The following is an 18,618-nucleotide window of genomic DNA, read 5'->3' on the forward strand; positions in this document are numbered from 1 at the left end:
AGATGTTCATGACAAAGCAAGAGGGTCAACAGGTCAAATACTAAAATGTGGTCCTTCCAACGGGCCAAGCATTAGGAAAGAGACCTAAGATGTGGGAGGGAGGCCCCAATAGGTATCTGAATCCCCCACATCCCTGCAGTAGCTCAAAGCTTCTATGTCCCCTTTATGTGAATGAGAAAAGGCACCCCCTGCAAGCAGAAGCTTTTAGCTCACACTCACTTGAGACTGAGGACCATGCAGGGTGCAACTATACAATCTTACGGTGTGGGGTCCCTGTTTCTCATGAGGTTCTCTAGGAAAGGTGGGTTTTTTGGTTCTCCATCGTGTGCCCAATGAGATGAAAAGAGTGTGGAACAAAACAGGCTTCCAATAAAATTTCGTTGAGTGAATGACATCTGTATGAATACACTTGGAATGGATGTAGAAAACACAACTTTTTCTGTGACATCTGAATTTGATTCGCAAGCATGTTGTCCAGTGAGTCTGCATCTTTGCCCTTAGAAACAGTTTTTATTTTATTTTAATTTTTTAAAAAAACCCTTCTTTTCACAGTTGTTGATCTTTAATTTTTTTTATTTAAACATTTTTTCTTGCCTTCTTCATTTTTCCTTCATAGGACTTTGGAAGCATTCTGATAAACATCTTGCTGCCATTGTTTATGGGAAAAAAGTATATCTTACAGGTTAGAATTAGTGCAACATAAGCATGTTAATATTTTTCCACGGAATGTTCCAAATCTTTGCTAACAAAGCAAATGATTAGGGAAATTGGAGTTTTCCGTATCTTTTCTACGAATGGTCTATTTTCGGGGCTTATCCATATTTGACCACCAGATGGTAGCATTTGAACAACAAATTTTTAATTGTCTTTTACAAGACAAAGCTGTTTTTGAAGCCCTTTTATGTATCTTATGTTTCAGAACCAATGCTTCAAAACAATATAAGGGGCTTTTAAAATAAGACCGATGTGTGTGTAACATATCTCCTAATTAAGATAGAAGTTTGAGGGAAAACCAGTGTGTGGGTCAAAATACAAAACATACACAATTGATTGGGAGGCTGTTTGGCTGAGAGGTGAAATGGACTCTAAAGTTGGCTGGAAGCTGGGCGCGGTGGCTCACGCCTATAATAATTGGGAGGCTGAGGCTGGTGGATCATTTGAGGTCAGGAGTTCGAGAACAGCCTAGCCCCTCCTAGCCAACATGGCAAAACCCTGTCTCCACCAAAAATATAAAAATTAGCCAAAAATTAGCCAGGTGTGGTGGCATGCACCTGTAATCACAGCCACTTGGGAGGCTAAGGCACAAGAATTGCTTCAACTCAGGAGACAGAGGTTACTGTGAGCTGAGATCGCACCATTGCACTCCAGCCTGGGTGACAGAGCAAGACTCTACAAACAAACCCCCAAAAACGTTCTATTTAAAAAACAAAATAAGTTGGCTAGAGCCAAGGTTGAAGCCTGATTCTGGCACTCATGAAGTGGACCTTGGGGCATGTCAAATGCATGGTAGGCATTGAAAATATGCTGGCAAATTTTCTTAATTTGACCCCAAGTTAGTGACTGTTGTTCTCATCGCAAGAATACCTGGGAGTAGCACTGGAAGCAGACATGTCTTTTGGGCATATTCTTCAAAAATGGCATCATTTTTATGTCGACAATTGCTAAGTCGCTGGGGGTCAGATATTAGAGGAAACACTGTCAAAGCAGGACGGTTAATATACAGAGAAGGTAAAGGGCTGTGTCTGCATTTTCCATGGGCCAGCTTCCCAGCAAACCTCCTTTTTATAGAAGAACCTAGCCTCATCTGTCTTCCAGCTCTTCCAAGCCTTGTGTCTTTTAAGCAGGCAGAATAAAAGTTCCAATGCCAAATAGTACCAGAATATTAAAATCGGAAAGGACTTTATATACCAGGGGTCTTGACGTTTTGAGGGAGTCATAGATCCAGAATTTGGTGAAGACGATAGCCCCTTTCCCATATGTTTTGAATGTAATTTCAAGGGAAGCACCCCAAAAATCAATAATCCTTGGATTTCCTAGGGCACATCTTCTCAACTGGTGTGTGTGTGTGTGTGTGTCCCCTAGACTCTAATTATTTTGAACCAACTGGCAGTCCTTTTTTCCAAACTACACACAGAAAGTCACTCTGCTACCACTAGGCGTCTAATCTCTCCGGTGCTTTGGGGCAAAGTTTAATCTCTTGCCTGGAGAATCTCTCAGAACTCTTTATTCTAGTAGCCTCTGATGTTCCATTGAGGGATCTGAAACATAGAAGTGATTGTTATAATATCAGCAACCAACTTATGTCCTAATTAAACATCAAGAGTGCTTGCATTCCCAACTTCATGCTGAGAGAGAATATACTAAAACGTTAATTAGCGATCCTCTCTTGGTGGTAAGAATGTGGGTAATTTAAATTGTGTTATATTGTTGTGCATGCTTCTAAACTGGCTACGGTGAGTACATATTTGGGAGTGTGGAAAAAGCCTCAAATTTTATTTTTAAAAAGTGATAGGTCACAAAGGAATGTAATCAACATTCAATTATTTATATTAATAGCTGATAAAACAAAAAGTGGCTGGCCGGGCGCAGTGGCTCAAGCCTGTAATCCCAGCACTTTGGGAGGCCGAGACGGGTGGATCACGAGGTCAGGAGATCGAGACCATCCTGGCTAACACAGTGAAACCCCGTCTCTACTAAAGAATACAAAAAACTAGCCGGGCGAGGTGGTGGGCGCCTGTAGTCCCAGCTACTCGGGAGGCTGAGGCAGGAGAATGGCGTAAACCTGGGAGGCGGACCTTGCAGTGAGCTGAGATCCGGCCACTGCACTCCAGCCTGGGCGACAGAGCGAGACTCCGTCTCAAAAAAAAAAAAAAAAAAAGTGGCTAATAATTTATTTTACAAATAATGCCAGTTCCATTCGAGTGTTCTGTGGCCCTCCAGAGACAGGCATCCTACAAGGCCAAATTTGCTTGAGTCTGAGAATGACACACATGAAGATAATTCATCTGATCTGATGGATCTGATATTCCTAACACTAGATCTAGAAAAATGGTGGCTTTTTCTGTTTGGCCCTAACCTCGATGTCTGTGAGACACCAACTACATTTTAGTTATTCAAGATTGCCATCCATAGCAACTTTGTGTTTGTACTTACAAATACCTTTCACCACCCATTGAGATCCCATGGTTTCTTTTGTAAGTTATGTTGATACGAAATGTTATGTTAGGTTTCCAAATATTGAACCACCTTGAATTCTGGGGCTGAATCCTCTTGGTTCCCTAGGGCTTCTCTTTCAGTATTGACTTTGAATCTGAAACATTCATGATGGGATGGGTTTGGGGAATAAGATTTATAGATTGATTTATGTATTTGGCCTTGTCCCCAGATTTTGACAAAAGTATCAGGAAAAGGGGAAGAAAAGATGGAAAATGAGAAGAATGGTTAGAATTTTGGCTTGTTGGATCAGTTCCCAGAACATCCTTTGTGTTAGAGAAATCAAGTAATGGGAGAAGTGGAAAGAAAACAAAAAAGTTAGTGAAGCTAAACCAAGCTACATAGTGAAGAGAGAAGGGGGAGAAGGACTGAAAAAGATATGTGAGGTGAATATTTGGGGCAGACTTTGAGGCATCTGGGAAGTGGGAGCTTTGTAGTGCTCTGAGAGACTTGGGGAAAAGAAAGGGATTTGAGGAAGGGTTGGTCTCTCTGGGTATAAACGAGTCCCTTTTAATATATTTTGAGAGATGCAAGCAAAGATTATATACTTGATTAATTTTTTTTTTTTTTTTGGTAGAGACAGGGTCTTACCATGTTGCCCAGGCTGGTCTTGAACTCCTGGCCTCAAGGGATCCTCCTATCAGCCTTCCAAAGTGTTGGGATTATAGGCATGAGCCACTGCACCTGGCCTTTTTTGGCCAAATTTTGACTTCTGTTGTTCCTATTCCAATTTCTCATTTCTTACATTTTGTGTTTCTTCTTTTTTTCTTGATTATATTTGCTAGATGTTTGCTTATATGATGCTATTTTTTAGAAAAGTAGTTCTTCTTTATAACTCTTGTTTTTCCCTTTCTTTTCTTTTGCTTTAAAAAAAAACTTTTGAGTCAAATACAAAGTTCATATACTTTAATATTAAGAATTTTCTTTTGTCTGGGTATGGTGACTTACACCTGTAATCCCAGCACTTTGGGAGGCTGAAGCAGGCAGATTGTTTGAGCCCAGTAGTTACAGGATCAGCCTGGGAAACATGGTGAGACTCTGTCTCTAAAAAAAAGTTTAAAAATTAGCTGGGTGTGGTAGCACACACCTGTAGTCCCAGCTACTCAGGAGGCTGAGGTGAGGATTGCTTGAGTCTGGGAGGTCAAGGCTGCAGTGAGCTGTGGTCATGTGACTGCACTCCAGCTGGGGTGACAAGCTGGAGTCTCTTTTGGGTCTCAAAAAGAAAAAAAAAAAAGAATTTTGTTTTTATGATGAATTAAATTTTTAAAAATAATGAAAATATTTATCTCTAGTTTCAGGACCTGAACCATCAGGTTTTCTTGTTTCCATCAGAGAAGTCACGTGTCAGAATGCTAAAGTGTTTGACCATAGGATAAGGCTTTGTTCCTCATGTATTTCACAATTTTTTTTTCTCTTTTCTTTTTTTGAGATGGGTTCTAACTCCATCACCTAGGCTGGAGTGCAGTGGCATGATTATAACTCACTGCAGCCTTGAACTCCTGGGATCAAGTGATCCTCCCACCTTAGCCCACAAATATTGTTTCTTCCTATTTTCTTACACACGAGTAGCCCCAACTACAAAAACACAGGATCTGCCATTAGTCTTTTATAATTCAGCATGATTTTACAGATCACTATTATCTTTTCCAGACAGGAATTTGCATTTCAATTCTTTTTGTACAATAAAAAGCTTTGTCCTCAGTTGAAGGATTTTTAATTTTAATGAAGTCCAATTTTTAAATTTTGTCTTGTATAAATTGTGTTTTGGTGTTGTAAAGTCATTGCTAAACTCAAGGTCACCTAGATTTTCACCTATATTATCTTCTAGGTGTTTTATACTTACATGTTTTATATTTATGTCTGCGATCCATTATGTCTGTGAGTTGATTTTTGTGAAAGGGGTAAGATCATTATTTAGATTCATTTCCGTGAAAGTCCAGTTGAAGCATTTTTAAGCATTACCAGATGGGGAAATTTTTTTTTTTTTTTTTTTTTTAGTGAGAAAAGACATTTATTTTCTTATGTAAAACATATATTGCATATAACAGTAATAATGACATAAACTGATTTATAAAGAAGGCAAAAATAAACAATATTCAGAAAAAGCTGATAGCAGTAGAAATTTAAAAATTGAAAACTTTTTTTTTTAATTGAAAACAATTTTTTTTCAAAAAATCGAAATGAATTCTTGCTCTCATCCCCCAGGCTGGAGTGTGATGGCACGATCTTGGCTAACTGCAACCTCCACCTCCCGGGTTCGAGTGATTAGTGATTCTCCTGCCTTGGCCCCCCAAGTAGCTGGGATTACGGGAGCCTGTCACCACGCCTGGCTAATTTTCATATTTTTTCATATATATATATATACATACACACGTTTTTTAAAATTATACTTTAAATTCTAGGGTACATGTGCACAACGTGCAGGTTTGTTACATGGATATACATGTGCCATGTTGGTTTGCTGCACCCATTAATTCGTCATTTACATTAGGTATTTCTCCTAATGCTATCCCTCCCCCAGTCCCCCACCCCACGACAGGCCCCGGTGTGTGATGTTCCCTGCCCTGTGTCCAATTGTTCTCATTGTTCAGTTCCCACCCATGAGTGAGAACATGCGGTGTTTGGTTTTCTGTTCCTGTGATAGTTTGCTGAGAATGATGATTTCTAGCTTCATCCATGTCCCTACAAACGACATGAACTCATCCTTTTTTATGGCTGCATAGTATTCCATGGGTTATATGTGCCACATTTTCTTAATCTAGTCTGTCATTGATGGACATTTGGGTTGGTTCCAAGTCTTTGCTATTGTGGATAGTGCCACAATAAACATATGTGTGCATGTGTCTTTATAGCAGCATGATTTATAATCCTTTGGGTATATACCCAGTAATGGGATCGCTGGGTCAAATGGTATTTCTATTTCTAGATCCTTGAGGAATTGCCACACTATCTTCCACAATGGTTGAACTAGTTTACACTCCCACCAACAGTGTAAAAGCATTCCTATTTCTCCACATCCTCTCCAGCATCTGTTGTTTCCTAACTTTTTAATGATCGACATTCTAACTGGTGTGAGATGGTATCTCATTGTGGTTTTGATTTGCATTTCTCTGATGGCGAGTGATGATGAGCATTTTTTCATGTATCTGTTGGCTGCATAAATGTTTTCTTTTGAGAAGTGTCTGTTCATATCCTTTGCCCACTTTTTGATGGTGTTGTTTTTTCTTGTAAATTTGTTTAAGTTCTTTGTAGATTCTGGATATTAGCCCTTTGTCAGATGGGTAGATTGCAAAAATTTTCTCCCATTCTGTATGTTGCCTGTTCACTTTGATGGTAGTTTCTTTTGCTGTGCAGAAGCTCTTTAGTTTAATTAGATCCCATCTGTCTATCTTGGCTTTTGTTGCCATTGCTTTTGGTGTTTGGTCATGAAGTCCTTGCTCATGCCTATGTCCTGAATGGCATTGTCTAGATTTTCTTCTAGGGCTTTTATAGTTTTAGGTGTGATATTTAAGTCTTTAACCCATCTTGAGTTAATTTTTGTATAAGGTGTAAGGAAGGGATCCAGTTTCAGCTTTCTACATATGGCTAACCAGTTTTCCCAGCACCATTTATTAAATAGGGAATCCTTTCCCCATTTCTTGTTTTTGTCAGGTTTGTCAAAGATCAGATAGTTGTAGATGTGTGGTATTATTTCTGAGGGCTCTGTTCTGTTCCATTCACGTATATCTCTGCTTTGGTCCCAGTACCATGCTGTTTTGGTTACTGTAGCCTTGCAGTATAGTTTGAAGTCAGGTAGCATGATGCCTCCAGCTTTGTTCTTTTGGCTTAGGATTGTCTTGGTAATGCAGGCTTTTTTTTTGGTTCCATATGAACTTTAAAGTAGTTTTTCCCAGTTCTGTGAAGAAAGTCATTGGTAGCTTGATGGGGATGGCATTGAATCTATAAATTACCTTGGGCAGTATGGCCATTTTCACAATACTGATTCTTCCTATCCATGAGCATGGAATGTTATTCCATTTGTTTTTGTCCTCCATTATTTCATTGAGCGGTGGTTTGTAGTTCTCCTTGAAGAGGTCCTTCACATCCCTTGTAAGTTTGATTCCTAGGTATTGTATTCTCTTTGTAGCAATTGTGAATGGGAGTTCACTCATGATTTGGTTCTCTGTTTGTCTGTTATTGGTGTGTAGGAATGCCTGTGATTTTTGCACATTGATTTTGTAGCCTGAGACTTTGCTGAAGTTGCTTATCAGCTTAAGGAGATTTTGGGCTGAGATGATGGGGTTTTCTAAATATACAATCATGTCATCTGCAAACAGGGACAATTTGACTTCCTCTTTTCCTAATTGAATACCTTTATTTCTTTCTCTTGCCTGACTGCCCTGGCTAGAACTTCCAACACTATGTTGACTAACAGTGGTGAGAGAGGTCATCCCTGTTTTGTGCCAGTTTTCAAAGGGAATGCTTCCAGTTTTTGCTCATTCAGTATGATATTGGCTGTGGGTTTGTCATAAATAGCTCTTATTAATTTGAGATACATTCCATCAATACCTAGTTTATTGAAGTTGTTAACATTGAAGGGCTGTTGAATTTTGTGGAAGGCCTTTTCTGTATCTATTGAGATAATCATGTGGTTTCTGTCGTTGGTTTTGTTTATGTGATGGATGAATGTTTATTGAACATTGAACCAGCCTTGCATCCCAGGGATGAAGCCCAGTTGATCATGGTGGATAAGCTTTTTGATGTGCTGCTGGATAAAATTCAGTTTGCCAGTATTTTATTAAGGATTTTTGCATCAATGTTCTTCAGGGATATTGGTCTAAAATTCTCTTTTTTTGTTGTGTCTCTGCCAGGCTTTGGTATCAGGATGATGCTGGCCCCATAAAATGAGTTAGGGAGGATTTCCTCTTTTTCTATTGACTGGAATCGTTTCAGAAGGAATGGTACCAGCTCCTCTTTGTACTTCTGGTAGAATTCGGCTATGAATCCTTCTGTTCCTGGACTTTTTTTGGCTGGTAGGCTATTGATTATTGCCTCAATTTCAGAGTGTGTTATTGGTCTATTCAGAGGTTCCACTTCTTCCTGGTTTAGTCTTAGAAGGGTATATGTGTCTAGGAATGTATCCATTTCTTCTAGATTTTCTAGTTGATTTGCGTAGAGGTGTTTATAGTATTCTCTGATGGTAGTGTGTATTTCTGTGGGATCGGTGGTGATGTCCCCTTTATCATTTTTTATTGCATCTATTTGATTCTTCTCTCTTTTCTTTTTTATTAGTCTTGCTAGCAGTCTATCAGTTTTGTTGATCTTTTCCACAAACCAGCTCCTGGATTCATTGATTTTTTTGAAGGGTTTTTTCTGTTTCTATCTCCTTCAATTCTGCTCTTAGTTATTTCTTGCCTTCTGCTAGCTCTTGAATGCATTTGCTCTTGCTCCTCTAGTTCTTTTAACTGCGATGTTAGGGTGTTGATTTTAGATCTTTTCTACTTTCTCTGGTGGGCATTTAGTGCTACAAATTTCCATGTACACACTGCTTTAAATGTGTCCCAGAGATTCTGGTATGTTGTGTCTTTGTTCTCATTGGTTTCAAAGAACATCTTTATTTCTGCCTTAATTTCATTATTTACCCAGTAGTCATTCAGGAGCAGGTTGTTCAGTTTCCATGTAGTTGTGCAGTTTTGAGTGAGTTTCTTAATCCTCAGTTCTAATTTGATTGCACTGTGGTCTGAGAGACAGGTTGTTGTGATTTCTGTTCTTTTACATTTGCTGAGGAGTGTTTTACTTCCAACTATGTGGTCAATTTTGAAATAAGTGTGATGTGGTGCTGAGAAGAATGTATATATTCTGTTGATTTGGGTTGGAGAGTTCTGTAGATATCTGTTATGTCTGCTTGATGCAGAGCTGAGTTCAAGTCCTAGATATCCTTGTTAACCTTCTGTCTTGTTGATCTAATGTTGACAGTGGGGTGTTAAAGTCTCCCATTATTATTGTGTGGGAGTCTAAGTCTCTTTGTAGGTCTCTAAGGACTTGCTTTATGAATCTGGGTGCTCCTGTATTGGCTGCATATATATTTAGGATAATTAGCTCTTCTTGTTGAATTGATCCCTTTACCATTATGTAATGACCTTTTTTTTTTTTTTTTTTTTTTTTTTGTCACTTTTGACCTTTGTTTAAAGTCTGTTTTATCAGAGACTAGGATTGCAACTCCTGCTTTTTTTTCCATTTGCTTGGTAGATCTTCCTCCATGCCTTTATTTTGAGCCTATGTATGTCTTTGCATGTGAGATGGGTCTCCTGAGTACAGCACACTGATGGGTCTTGACTCTTTATCCAATTTGCCAGTCTGTGTCTTTTAATTGGGGCATTTAGCCCATTTACATTTAAGGTTAATGTTGTTATGTGTGAATTTGATCCTGTCATTATGATGTTAGCTGGTTATTTTGCCCGTTAGTTGATGCAGTTTCCTCCTAGCATGGATGGTCTTTACAATTTGGCATGTTTTTGCAGTGGCTGGTACTGGTTGTTTCTTTCCATGTTTAGTGCTTCCTTCAGGAGCTCTTGTAAGGCAAGCCTGGTGGTGACAAAATCTCTCAGCATTTGCTTGTCTGTAAGGGATATTATTTCTCCTTCACTTATGAAGCTTAGTTTGGCTGGATATGAAATTCTGGGTTGAAAAATCTTTTCTTTAAGAATGTTATGAATATTAGCCCCCACTGTCTTCTGGCTTGTAGAGTTTCTGCCAAGAGATCTGCTGTTAGTCTGATGGGCATCCCTTTGTGGGTAACCTGACCTTTCTCTCTGGCTGCCCTTAACATTTTTTCCTTCATTTCAACTTGGTGAATCTGCAATTATGTGTCTTGGGGTTGCTCTTCTTGAGGAGTATCTTTGTGGTGTTCTCTGTATTTCCTGAATTTGAATGTCGGCCTGCCTCGCTAGGTTGGGGAACTTCTCCTGGATAATATGCTGCAGAATGTTTACCAACTTGGTTCCATTCTCCCCATCACTTTCAGGTACACCAATCAATCGTAAATTTGGTCTTTTCACATAGTCCCATATTTCTTGGAGGCTTTGTTGGTTTCTTTTTACTCTTTTTTTCTCTAAACTTTGCTTCTTGCTTCATTTCATTCATTTGATCTTCAATCACTGATTCCCTTTCTTCCACTTGATTGAACTGGCTACTGAAGCTTGTGCATGCGTCACATAGTTCTCATGTCATGGTTTTCAGCTCCATCAGGTCATTTTAGGTCTTCTCTACACTGTTTATTCTAGTTAGCCATTTGTCTAATCTTTTTTCAAGGTTTTTAGCTTTGTTGCGATGGGTTCTAACATCCTTCTTTAGGTTGGAGAGGTTTGTTATTACTGACTTTCTGAAGCCTACTTCTGTCAACTCGTGAAAGTCATTCTCCATACAGCTTTGTTCTGTTGCTGGTGAGGAGCTACAATCCTTTGGATGAGAAGAGGCACTCTGGTTTTTAGAATCTTCAGCTTTTCTTCTCTGGGTTCTCCCCATCTTTGTGGTTTTATCTACCTTTGGTCTTTGATGATGGTGACCTACAGATGGGGTTTTGGTGTGGATGTCCTTTTTGTTGATGTTGATGCTCTTCATTTCTGTTTGTTAGTTTTCCTTCTAACAGTCAGGTCCCTTAGCTGCAGGTCTGTCGGAGTTTGCTGGAGGTCCACTCCAGACCCTGTTTGCCTGGGTATCACCAGCAGGGGCCGCAGAATAGCAAATATTGCAGAACAGCAAATACTGCTGCCTGATCCTTCCTCTGGAAGCTTTGTTCCAGAGGGACACCCGCCTGTATGGTCAGTCAGCCCCTACTGGGAGGTGTCTCCCAGTTAGGCTACACAGGGGTCAGGGACCCACTTGAGGAGGCAGTCTGTCCGTTCTCAGAGCTCAAATGCTGTGCTAGGAGAACCACTGCTCTCTTCAGAGCTGTCAGACAGGGATATTTAAGTCTGCAGAAGTTTCTGCTGCCTTTTGTTCAGCTATGCCCTGCCCCCAGAGGTGGAGACAACAGAGGCAGCAGGCCTTGCTGAAGTGCAGCGGGCTCCATGCAGTTTGAGCTTCCCCAGCTGCTTTGTTTACCTACTCAAGCCTCAGCAATGGCAGATGCCCCTCTCCCTGCCAGGCTGCTGCCTTGCAGGTCTATCTCAGACTGCTGTGCTAGCAGTGAGCAAGGCTCCATGGGTGTGGGACCTGCTGAGCCAGGTGTGGGATATAATCTCCTTAGGTGCCATTTGCTAAGACCGTTTGAAAAGCACAGTATTTAGGTGGGAGTGTCCCGTTTTTCCAGGCACAGTCTGTCATAGCTTCACTTGGCTAGGAAAGGGAAATCCCCTGACCCCTTGGGCTTCCTGGGTGAGGCGATGCCCTGCCCTGCTTTGGCTCACCCTCCATGGGCTGCACCCACTGTTCAACCAGTCCCAATGAAATGAACCAGGTACCTCAGTTGGAAATGCAGAAATCACCTGTCTTCTGCATTGATCACACTGGGAGCTGCAGACTGGAGCTGTTCGTATTCGGCCATCTTGGAACGAAGTGGAAATTTTTTAATAGAAAGTATTTCCTCCTCTCCCAATGTCCCACTTCCCTAATAATGAGAATTTGTGATTACAATAATTTTAAGAGAAAAGAATACAGTTGCTAGCAGAAAGCCATGCGAATTAGGGAGACTGGAGTGTGAGACCTCCTGACTCCTCCAACTGTTTTTCTTCCACTGACAGCTGGCAGCAGGGTGGAGTTACAGGAGTCTCTGCCTTCTCTGGGCTGGATATGTCAAACCTTTCTAACTCCAAGGAAACCATCAGCAGAGGCCCCCTATCTCCTGCCTGTGTCTGTCTGCCGGTATGCAGATGCCATGGGATAGGAGCAGTGCTCAAAGAACTGTGCATTTGCTTTGGTATCTTAATCCCACATCCACTTTAAGATTTGGGGAAAAATGAGCAACCTCCAGTGTTAAGTGTGAAAAGTCAATTCCTTGTGGAAGGCATGATTGAATTGTCACAATTGAAGAACTTGTCACAGTGTGTGATCTGCCCAGAAGCATTCTCCAAAACACCAAAAATTCTCCAGGAATGTTTTCATCTTTTTGAAATTCCAGTTTGCATTTCCAGAAGCCAGGCTGACCTGCGTGCACAGGGTTCTGTAAAGGCAGTTTGTTTTTTCAGTTAAAGGTGGTGGGAGGAACACTGGAGTGGTGTCCACTGTTGAGAAAGAGATGGGAACTCATTCCTGAAAGGAAGATGGGTATAGAGAGCATTAGGCTGCCCGGGCATGTGGGCAAGCAGTGAGAACAGGAGTCTTTGGGGACAAAAGTAAGTCCTGTGCTAGATTTGCTAAGAGAAATATCAACTGATCTCTTTAAAATGAGATCCCTCCTACCCCTTGGGGCCTGGAAAATGTGGTCTGCTGGGTATGGAGACACCAAGTAAACAGTACTGAGGCTCCTGTGTGTCAGTCACCACCCCTGGCAAATGCCAAAGTGCCTCACTTTGCTGGAGGAATTTACAACTCAAGGTGTTTGTGTCACAGGCCAAGACGGGAGTGGAGGATCTGGCCATCAGAGGATAGAATGCTTCCCATATGCCAAGGCGCTTCCGCTTGTATTCACGCACAGCATTTTCCTGAAACTGGTTACTGAGCCTGGAATTTCTGTTAATGTTCTAAGGCAAAATGCGAATTACCATGGCGTTATGCTATCTTCCTTTAGTCCCTTTCATAAAAGCTCCTGTGCTGTCCAGCTGCCTCTCTTTCCAGAAGGTGGTGGTCCAGTTTTAATTATGTTAACAGAGGGAGTATAACTAAAAAACGACTTACTCCATCAAAATCTGTTCCACTACCGAGAGCACAGACACCAGCAGGTGTGGCTGTTTGAATCCTCCCTGCTCTGCATGGCTTTTGTGAACCTCGGATCCTTCGCCTTAAACTCAGGGGTTAAAACCCTAAGAATTAAACGAAATAAAGTATCTAAAGTGACTGAGCACACAGCCTGGCCTAGAGGGTTGAGTTTACCCCTCCTCCCGGGTAAGAGAAGCGGTGATGAGGCCACGTGGAGCCCGAGGGCCTGCCTCCGAGGCGGTGCAGGCAGCAGGTGAGGGCCGCGCCCGGGAGGGGCCGGGGAGGATCCCTGGGCGGGGGAGGGGGAAAGGGGCTGCCGCTACGGCCTGCAGGGAGCCCTGGGCCGCCCTCTTCCTTTTCGGACCTCGGAGGCAGACTGGCTGAGAGCTGGGCCAGGTGGGTTGCACCGAGTCGGGAGAAGCGGCTGCGGGAGCCGCAGCGGAATCCTCAGCTCCAGGGCGCCCCCAGAGGTCTCCGGGCTCCTTGGCCTCTTGGCTCCTTGGTTCCTTGGTAGGCGCGGGAAGCGCCCATGGGGCTCCAGCCGGGGCCTGGGAGGCGGTGACAGATGGCTGGGGATGGAGGAGGCTAAACCTTGGACTCGCTCCCAGGCGCCCGCAGGGGACTTCCAGGCATCCTCGATGGCGGACCGAGCTAGGGCGCGGGGCCGCTGGTGCGGGGACCGCCCTGGGCTTTGGGGTCATCGAAGGCTCCGAGACGCTCTGGCCCCGTAGGCGCTGCTCGTCACCGGGACTGGGCTTGGCTTGATCTGGGCAACAGCAGTTACACTGCGGCCGCTGCTCCGCCCAGGCCAGGGCAGCGTGGGGGCTGAGAGGAAGAGGGTGCATAATTTCCTCGGGGCTCCTGTGTGGCCAGCCTAAAAGTGCGGTTTTGGTCGCCTTGTGGTGAAATGTCTGTGCCTCTTCCATCCTCAGTAACCAGTACTGATTTTCCTTAGCGTCTCCTGTTAACCAAAGCGACCACAACTTAGTTGAAAGCCTCACTAGAAGCTTTGAGGTCAGTGGGTTCGAATCTCACACCTACCGCTTAGCAGCTGTGCAACACTTGGCAAATTGACTTCCTGTTGCTCGGATTTCTCACTTGTAAAACAGACACTGTAATACCATCTACTTTGTAGGATGAATGTCAATATTAAATGAAATCATGAGAGTAAAGCATTTGGTAGATGGTCCCTCAGTGAATGTGATGATTATGGCAAGGAGTTTTCAAGGGAAACTTTCCCGTGAAGTTGGTTTAATAGATTTATTCATCTGCATTCTTTGTTTCTTTTCTGTCCTAAGGGACTACACCACAATGAGCAGGCTTAAGAAAATACTCACTTTGGTAGATGCTAAATATGGCTTAGGACCAAGTAAGACATCCTTCACAAGACAAGTTGCTTTTAATTCAAAATAATTTTGAGAAAAAATAGCCCCTCTTCCAAAGATAAGAGCTTACAGTGGTAGTTTCTATATTCATTAATAAACTTATGTTTTTAAAATGGAAAACATGCTCTGACCGGTGACAGGTTTAGGGGAGTTCATTTCACAAGTGTCCGGAGCAACAGTTAATTAACTTCAATATCAACATTCAGTCATTTGGCCAGGTAAAGAATCATTTCCCACTCATTTGCTGTGCCAGTGTGGAAAGTAAACATGCTGAATAATGGAAAACAGCTGTTGTTACTGTACTATTCACCCTCTGCATCCTTTCCTGCTGTTTTCCACGTGCTCTATCCCCCAAACCTAAAAAGCTGTAAGCCGATATGACTAATAGCAAAGGTGATCATGAGGGCATTTTTCCTCCTTCTGTGACTCATTTCTTTCTGCGTGAGACGACTCCATAGAGATGACTCCATAGACACAACACAATTGAGTCTTGCGTTTATCTACCCCTTTATTTAAAACCCAAAGAGGACTTATCAAAAAGAGAAGAAATCTCTTTAAAGGTGAACAATGCAGTCAAGTTACTTGCTCACAATCACATTTGTAGACTAGCTTAAGAGGACTTTGTATTATAATAAAAAGTGTTTCTGAATAGCTTTTTAGTTCATCAGCACTGTACTAATTATAGCTGTTTCTTGAGAAAAACCTAATATTTGTTTTTTTTTAAATGGAATTATCTAATTGCACAGTCATTTTCAGCCATACAAAAGCCAACATTAAAAATGAGCAAAGGGAAATAATTACAACTTACAGGCTGGGAAGAGGTAAATAATCTGATATGTAGTTCTTGTGCTTGAGGGATTTAATTAGACATCAACAGAAAAACAATTTTTTTTTCTGAAGAAAAAATATGATTTAATCCACAATGTGTATAGCTATAGAGAGTTTTATTGCCAGAATTCCTTTAATGTTTTTCTGATTCATTCGGTGCTTAACAAAGGGATTACTTGAGCTCTTGTGTCTTGATGGACTGTTGTATGATTCTTTAATCTTAACTTTTATTGACTAGTGAAATAAACAAAATAATTACAGTGAGAGATTTTAATATGTGCATATCAAACTTGGACATCTCTGTTAGGGAAGCAGGAGCCTAGAGGAGCCAGAATGATACCATTTTAAAATCAACTCCATCTTAAAACTAGCAAGGCACATTCCTTGCCAGTCATGACCCATGGTCCTTAGCTGTTTACAGCTAAAGCAGCAACTTGTTAATGCCTGCAAGGACACACTCCTACAATAACAGAAAGTCCAGATGTCCCGATACCCATAACAGTGTGTGCTTTGAATATAATTGTAGTTATGGCTTGATGTACTCACACACTAGAATGTCAAGGATAGTTTAAATCAATATTAGAAATTTTGTCATGCTATCTGCTCACCCTCATGTAGACTCAGCTTAGCTTAGTCTTTACATACATAAGACCCCCTACATAAGAAAAAGTTAAAGCAAAGATGGTGCGCTCCTTGCTTGCCTTCTCAGGGTGTTGTACTCTGGAAGGGAGTAGCTTCTAATTAACTTGCTTCTTTCACTGCAGTCTGTGACTCACCTTGAATTCCTTCCTGCGTGAGACCCAAGAACCCTCTCTTGGGGTCTGGATCAAGACTCCTTTTCCCGTAATGAATCCAGGAGGCAAAAAACAAGGACATTTAGGAATTGAGCAATTCATTCAGTAAATAAACATTTGTGTGCGTGTGAGCACCCACGTGCATACATACACTTATATGTAGAGGATCTAGAAAAATCTTTATATCCTTTGAATAGAGAAGATACACATTTCCCCCCATATGATCATGGTACATTTAAAATAGTTGATCCCATATTTGGCCACAAAGAATTCTTTTTCTTTTCTTCCCCTGGAGATAGGGTCTCCCTCTGTCACCCAAGCTGGAGTGCAGTGTCACAGAGCTCACTGTAACTTCAAACTCCTGGGCGCAAGCAGTTCTCCCGCCTCAGCCTCCTGAGTAGCTAGGACTATAGGTGCATGGCACCATGTCCAGCTAATTTCAATTTTTAAATTTTTTGTCGAGATGAGGTCTCACTATGTTACCCAAGCTGGTCTCAAACTCTTAGCCTGAAGTGATTCTGATCCTCCCCAACCCCACCAGCCTCCCAAAGTGTGGGGATTACAGGTATGAGCCACCACGCCTAGCCTAAGCAATTCTTGATACATTAAAAAATAGAAGAGGTATACCATAGGCCATGATATGGTTTGGATCTGTGTCCCCACCCAGATCTCATGTTGAATTGTAAACCCCAGTGTTGGCAATAGGGCCTGGTGGGAGGTGGTTGGACATGGGGGCAGTTTCTCATGAATGGTTTAGCACCATTCCTCTAGTGCTGTTCTGCTGATAGAGTTATCATGAGATCTGGTTGTTTAAAAGTGTATAACGCCTCCCACCCTGCTCCTGCTCCAGCTGTGTAAGATGTGCCTGTGTCTCCTTTGCCTTCTGACATGATTGAAAGTTTCCTGAGGCCTCCCAAGAAGCTGCAGGTGCCAGCATCATGTTTCCCATATAGCCTGCAGAACCGGGAGCCAGTGAAGCCTCTTTTCTTTATAAATTACCCAGTCTCATGTAGTTCTTTTTTTTTTTTTTTTTAAGATGGAGTTTTCATTCTTGTTACCCAGGCTGGAGTATAATGGTGCAATCTCAGCTCACTGCAACCTCTGCCTCCCGGGTTCAAGCGATTCTCCTGCCTCAGCCTCCCGGAGAGCTAGGATTACAGAGGCATGCCACCAGGCTGGCTTTTTTTTTTTTTTTTTTTTTTTGTATTTTTAGTAGAGACAGGGTTTCACCCATGTTGGCCAGGCTGGTCTCGAACTCCTGACTTCAAGTGATCTGCCCACTTCGGCCTCCCAAAGTGCTGGGATTACAGGCGTGAGCCACCACTCCTGACCATCAGGTAGTCCTTTATAGCAGTGTGAGAATGGACTAATACAGGCCACAGTATTTGAGCATAATTAAAATTATAAATTAATAATTTAAAAAGTATCTAAAAGTCTTGACCACTTGGACGTGAAGAATTATGCTGCCAGATAACTTTTGGATTACTAAAAATACAAAATAAAAATACAAAAATACAAAAATACTCTACTAAAAATACAAAAATTAGCAGGGCATGGTGGCTGTGCACCTGTAATCCCAGCTCCTTGGGAGGCTGAGGCAAGAGAATCACTTGAACCTGGGAGGTAGAGGTTTCAGTGAGCCAAGATCACGCCATTGCACTCCAGCCTGGGTGACAGAGCGAGACTCCATCTCAAAACAAAAACAAAAACAAAAGCAAAAAAACAACAACAACCCATAAAACCAGATGGAAAGCTCCTTAAGTCATTTAATAAAGCCAGCACAGCTTTCATAGCTCAATCAGTTACAGGGGATGCAAAGAAAAGGGCATCGTAGACTAATTTCACTTGCACATGCATTCAATAAATGTTTATTGAGCACCTACTAAGAATGTCAGGTACTGTTCTAGGGGCAGGGAATATAGCAGGGAACAAAACAGGTTAAGTCCCTGCTCTCTTGAGATTACTTATTGTGATACTGGCAAAAAGCTCCCTCCGCATCTCTGGAGAAACCAAGGCATGATTAGAGGGTTCCAACTTCCAGCCCCACCCTCCAGCCTCTAGGGAGAGAAGAGGGGCTGAAAGTTGAGTTGATTAACAAATGGGTAGTAATCAGTTATGCTGCAGTAATGAAGTCTTCATAAAAACGAAAGGACAGGGTTCAGAAGAGCTTTTGGATAGCTGAACACATGGAGTTTCCTGGAGGGTGGCACCCCAGAAGGGCATGGGATCTTTGCTTCCCTTCCCACATGCCTTGTGGTATGCATCTCTTCCAGCTGGCTGTTCATCTGTATCCTTTATAATAAATGGGCCAATGTTAAGTGTTTCCCTGAGTTCTGTGAGCTGCTCTAGCAAATTAATCGAATCCCAGGAGGAAGTTGTGGAAACCCTGACTTAGAGCTGGTTGGTCAGAAGCACAGGCCACAATCTGTGCTTGCAACCAGCATCTGCAGTGGTGTGGGCAGTCTTGTGGGACTGAGCCCTCAGCCTGTGGGATGTGATCTCCAGGTGGATAGTGTCAGAATTAAATTGAATTGGCAGCCACCTAGCTGGTGTCCACTGGAGAG

Source organism: Rhinopithecus roxellana, chromosome 16 (genome assembly GCF_007565055.1).
Source record: "Rhinopithecus roxellana isolate Shanxi Qingling chromosome 16, ASM756505v1, whole genome shotgun sequence".
Taxonomy (NCBI): Eukaryota; Metazoa; Chordata; class Mammalia; order Primates; family Cercopithecidae; genus Rhinopithecus; species Rhinopithecus roxellana.